At 32.1% G+C, this 6,000-nt stretch overlaps 1 non-coding gene across 1 annotated transcript; it reads right to left on the minus strand.

Annotated features, from left to right (window-relative positions):
- Positions 1 to 5,708: 5,708 nt before the first annotated feature.
- Positions 5,709 to 5,780, minus strand: TRNAN-AUU (transfer RNA asparagine (anticodon AUU)). The gene has a single exon. It is a non-coding gene; the product is annotated as a tRNA-Asn (tRNA).
- Positions 5,781 to 6,000: the final 220 nt, after the last annotated feature.

The following is a 6,000-nucleotide window of genomic DNA, read 5'->3' on the forward strand; positions in this document are numbered from 1 at the left end:
CGCCAAAGCTCAATTGCTTCAAAGCAGTATCTCGTGTTTTTTTTCTTGTTTATGTTGTTTTGAATGCATTATGCCATGTCAAAGGTTGCTGTTGCGGTATTCAACAATTCTAACGATAAAAATAAAGAATTGTCTCTCTTTACCATTCCTAAACATTTAGAAATTAGAAAAAAAAGTGGGTAATTGCGTGCAAAAGACAGGATAAATTCAATCCTGATGCAAGCAGATTATGCTCTGATCATTTTAAAGATGACGATTTTGTTCCTGATTTTCGAGCAGCTTTAATGAAAATCAAGCCGAAACGACCGACAATGTTAAAGCCTATAGGTAAATTTAAATAAATCACGTAGGTCTATATAAGTAGTCTATGTTAATACCAGCTTTATATAATTAGATTAGGTTCATCTATGTTAACCTACAAATTATTTTCTTTCTTTTGTAATCATGCTACTTATATAAAAAAAATACTAATTACTAATACTACTATTAATACTAACAGTTGCATACCAAAGGGGTGGAGGGTTAACGACTGATACCAGTGATGTTTTTTTCACTATAATTCTCATTATATTGATTTTATATTAACGATTTATGACATGTATTTAATTAGCCTTTATGTATTTAATTAGCCTTTATGTATTTAATTAGCCTGACGAGTTACTTCCTTGGTTTGAATTGTAAATTATTTAAAAATAGCGTGTAAGAGGGCCTTAGACTAGAAATGTTTAGTTTAAATGTAGTTCTGCTTATAAGTACAGTATGCATAAGGGTGTAATTATTTGACTTATTTGAACTGTTGTATCAGTGAAGCGAGGTGAGTCAGTGAAGTTATGGTTTTACAGTGCAGTGAACAGTTCCGATCAGTGATAATTTATAGCGTCAATGAAATGTGTTCTATAGTGTCAGTGAAATGTGTTCTATAGTGTCAGTGAAATGTGTGCTAAAGTGTCAGTGAAATGCGTCATAGTGCCACTACAGTGAGTGAGATGAGAATAAAGTGAAAGACTATTGAAACTTATGTAGGGCCTGTACATAATAATGTAGGTTGTAATGTAAAATTAGGTATTTTATTTATGTTTTATTATTATTGTGTTAAATTATATTGTGTATTCTTATTGTATTGTATATAAAATTGTAGGCCTATTGTGTATTGTATAATTGTATTGTGTATTGTAAATATTGCTTATCATTTCTTTATTGTGTATTGTTTATATTGTGTATACCACTGCCACCGGGTGCTTGCCCACTTGCAGTGTAAATAAATACATACATACATACATTTTGTCATTATGGCATAATCAGTGGGTTAATCATAATAGCCTCCAGTGACAGTTCATTGTTGAGTTATAATGATTTTTGTAAATGAACGTGTTGTTGACATTTCATTACCAGTACATGCCCCTTTTTCCAAACTTTAGAATGAGATATTAAAATCAATCAATGTTAGATTTTTTATAAACATCCATTTAAAACAAAAACACCACCATCTTGGCCCTCTTTAAATTTTAGTACATTATTCTATCTTTTGAAGGTTTAACCATGCCATCACCAGCATGCCTAAGTACTTTCAACAATACTGAAAAATTCTACAATGAGTTTCATGGCAAGAACACGATTAAAAAGGGGCGGAATATTATAAAAAGAACCAAAGAATATGTGGCAATGTTCGTACATAACGTTCAACGTGAAATTTTATTGTTGACTAGCCGTACCCGTGCGCTCCGCTGCACCCATTAGAAATAAATATAAAGTAATTATATAATTAAAATAGGACATTTGATCCAGGGAACATTCGTGTTTGATAGAAGGATAAATCGTTTATTACGTTACTTAATTTAAATTGAATTAGAAAATTAAAATGCGATCACTTTGATCCAGAGACCACTCATTTTGTCATAAAAATTGGTTTAGGAAATACAGGAAACGAATATACAGAATAGCCTATCAAGTTTTCTGTGCATAAGAATGTATTTTAATCTTACCTGTCCTCGATTCACTCAGAAGTTACTGTGATAACATTATAGCATTATGTCCATCTAGAGAAACTACACTTTCCAATGGTGAATTAATAATTAATTATACAAATCGGTTAATTAAGCTTCCGATATTACTTCATAGAAACGCAGAAAAATTATCTGTAGGCTATCTTTCATAGCTTTCGATTGTTGCTGTCCAAGGCCCCTTATAGACGAAGTCATTTGTTTTTTAATTCATTACACGGCCTTAGATGGCAGTTATTTTAATTTTAAAACTCATTTATCTCATTAAATATCAGTCCTATCAAACTTTTTCAAGAAATAAAAGTTATCGAAAATTATTTTTAAAGACACTTTTGTTATGTAACATTTTTCATGAAAATCAATAATAAGCGAGATATTTCGATTTATTTAATCCAGGCCTCCTTATAACCCCTCTTTTAAATAATGTATTTTGAATGCCATATAGCCTAAAATCTAAGTTACAACGAACTTAATTTATATTCCAATTTTCAACGAAATCTGTTCAGCCATTATGGCGTGAAAAGGTAACAAACATACAGACAGATAGACAGACAGACAGACATACAAACAAAAATTTCAAAAAAGCGATTTTCGGTTTCAGGGTAGTTAATTATACATGATAGGACCAATTATTTTTGGAAAATCGAAAATTACCAGAAAAATTTCGGCTACAGATTTATTATTAGTATAGATTGTACGGTCAAAACTAGGTTCTTTATAAGACTCTAGTATGTGAACACAAGACTGGAAACTAGCAGACGAAAACGGACGTCAGACACTGAGAGCAGACGAATTGTTAAGAAATACAGAAAAATAATGCAGTGACAAGTACAGCTTTTATATACAAGGTATAAACATTTTCAACGTATTTATTTTATTCCATGATACGTACACACTTGGTTTATATTCCTTGTAATGCTTTTATTTGAGGCGATTATGTTTATAACGCACGCTTATCATTGAAAATAAAGGACCAATCAGCATGGACCCGTCATCAGCCAACTAGCTATTTGATTGGCTATTGAAAAACGAGATAACCTATTGAGAGTATAGAATCCTTGGACCTAAGTCACATTGTTTCTCTAGAGAAATAAGTAGAGTTCAACAGTTGCATAGCAACAAATCTATACTAATAATAAATCTGCAGGCGAAATTTTTCTGGTAATTTTCGATTTTCCAAAAATAATTGGTCCTAACATATATAATTAACCACCCTGAAACCGAAAATCGCTTTTTTGAAATTTTTGTTTGTATGTCTGTCTGTCTGTCTGTATGTTTGTTACCTTTTCACGCGATAATGGCTGAACGGATTTCGATGAAAATTGGAATATAAATTAAGTTCGTTGTAACTTAGATTTTAGGCTATATGGCATTCATAATACATGATTAAAAAGGGGTATTATAAGGGGGCCTGAATTAAATAAATTGAAATATCTCGCTTATTATTGATTTTTGTGAAAAATGTTACATAACAAAAGTTTCTTTAAAACTAATTTGCGATACGTTTCATTCATAAAAAAAATTTTGATAGGACTGATATTTAATTAGATAAATGAGTTTTAAAATTAAATTAACTGCCATCTAAGGCCGTGTAATGAATTAAAAAACAAATGACTTCGTCTATAAGGGGCCTTGGACAGCAACAATCGAAAGCTATGAAAGCCTACAGAGAATGTTTCTGTGTTGTATGAAGTAATATCGGAAGCTAAATTAACCGATTTGTACAATTAATTATTATTTCATCATTGGAAAGTGTAGTTTCTCTGGATGGACATAATGCTATAATGTTATTACAGTAACTTGTGAGTGAATTGAGGACAGGTAAGATTAAAATAGCTTCTAATGCACAGAAAACTTGATAGGTTATTCTGTATATTCATTTCCTGTATTTCTTATAATAATGTTTATGAACATATTCATTTTTATCTCAGAGAATTAACGAACAACGAGAGTGTATTGATTTAGTATGCAGTAATAGTACTTTAGCTTAGCAATCCATTATTTTATAATTCAAATTTTAACTATGCACAATTGAATCGTGTTAAAATACATAAAATACATATGCAATAAATGTAATGCAAAAAATTGGGTAATGAGCCAAGCAGATTATGTTGCGCTGTTGTAAAAGTTGTTCCTCCTGAGATTCAAGAGCCCCCACAACAAATTAAAAACTTTCTAATTCGAGTACATCCGTTATCAACACACTTTTTATATAATATAATATAATATAATATAATATAATATAATATAATATAATATAATATAGGCCTAATATAAATCTGTAGCCAAAATTTTTCTGTTAATTTTCGCTTTTCCAAAAATAATTGGTAATAACAATTAAGATACATGTTAAAGGAATTGTCATTGCACCAAATGACTGGACTCTGGATCAAAATGATCGCATTTTAATATTTTAAATACAATTTAAATTAAGTAACATATTAAACGATTTATCCTTCTATCAAACATGAATGTTCCCTGGATCAAATGTCCTATTTAAATTATGTAATTACTTTATATTTATTTCTAACGGGTGCAGCGGAGCGCACGGGTACGGCTAGTACAATAATAATACTCAAAAGTCAACGATCCACGCAACAGTTCTGATATTGAATCATGTCCCTTAATACATAAACACTGTATTTAAATATGATTTTTCAAACGTTTCTTTTCCATTTACCCGAATTTAGTTTTCTCCTAGGTCCGACAGAAATATAGAGCGATTTTCTTGGGCCACGTTGGCATGGAAACCTAAACACAAAAATAATAATTTAACATAAGCAATAACATGTGAACAGGGTTGGAACTTTATATTACAGTAAAATACGCGTAAATAATGCGTAATTAACGTAATAAATGTAAAATACTTAAAAAAACCTCCAAGAAAGTTTATTTTTAATCTCTCTTTGTTCAGTTTGTGATGAAAATTTACCGTTTGAACTGCCAACAAACCTGGCATATAACTCGAGGCTACCAATTAATGTTAAAAAATTGGAGACCTTAAGAAGATTAAGTGAAAGGTTTCTACACAGAACTGTATCCATGCCCTACGACCAACAAAGATAGGAATGCCACTGAAAGCGAAGAATGAAAAAAATAAGTTTATTAAAGTTCTGACATACAAAACTCTATTCAGGCGTGGTTCTCAACTCTTTGATGATTAGTCATTTACCACACAAAATTTGGAAAATTACTACCTTTAATGAATTATTATGTTCATATCATAATATGTATCTTAAACTGTTATACTATAAAAAAGGCCTTTATCGTAAACTGATATACTATAAAAAAGGCCTTTATGACTAGAATCGCTTATTTTTAAAACTCCACAAGTGACAGAAACAAAACTTTCGGGAAATAAATAAAAACTATTAACTTTAATTATTTTTATTTATGAATAATTTCAAGGGAAAAATTGTTCCGGGGCCGGGTATCGATCCCGGGACCCCTGGTTGAACGTACCAGCGCTCTACCACTGAGCTACCCGGGAACTCCACCCGACACCGTCTCAACTTTTCCCTTTATATCAACACAACTCGCGTGGGCTGACGAAACGCCAGAGACCCACAACGAGTGCACACAATCTCTGTGTGACTTGGAATTGTGGTTTTCTGTTAACGTACACAGTAACGTATATATTATGCAAATCTAGTCTTTCAGGTGAAGCTCCCTGTAAAGCAGATTTGAATAATTTCAAGGGAAAAATTGTTCCGAGGCCGGGTATCGATCCCGGGACCTCTGGTTGAATGTACCAGCGCTCTACCACTGAGCTACCCGGGAACTCCACCCGACACCGTCTCAACTTTTCCCTTTATATCCACACAACTCGCGTGGGCTGGCGAAATGCCAGAGACCCACAACGAGTGCACACATTCTCTGTGTGACTTGGAATTGTGGTTTTCTGTTAACGTACACAGTAACGTATATGTTATGCAAATCTAGTCTTTCAGGTGAAGCTCCCTGTAAAGCAGATTTGAATAATTTCAAGGGAAAAATTGTT

This window comes from Periplaneta americana, chromosome 15 (genome assembly GCF_040183065.1).
Source record: "Periplaneta americana isolate PAMFEO1 chromosome 15, P.americana_PAMFEO1_priV1, whole genome shotgun sequence".
NCBI lineage: Eukaryota > Metazoa > Arthropoda > Insecta > Blattodea > Blattidae > Periplaneta > Periplaneta americana.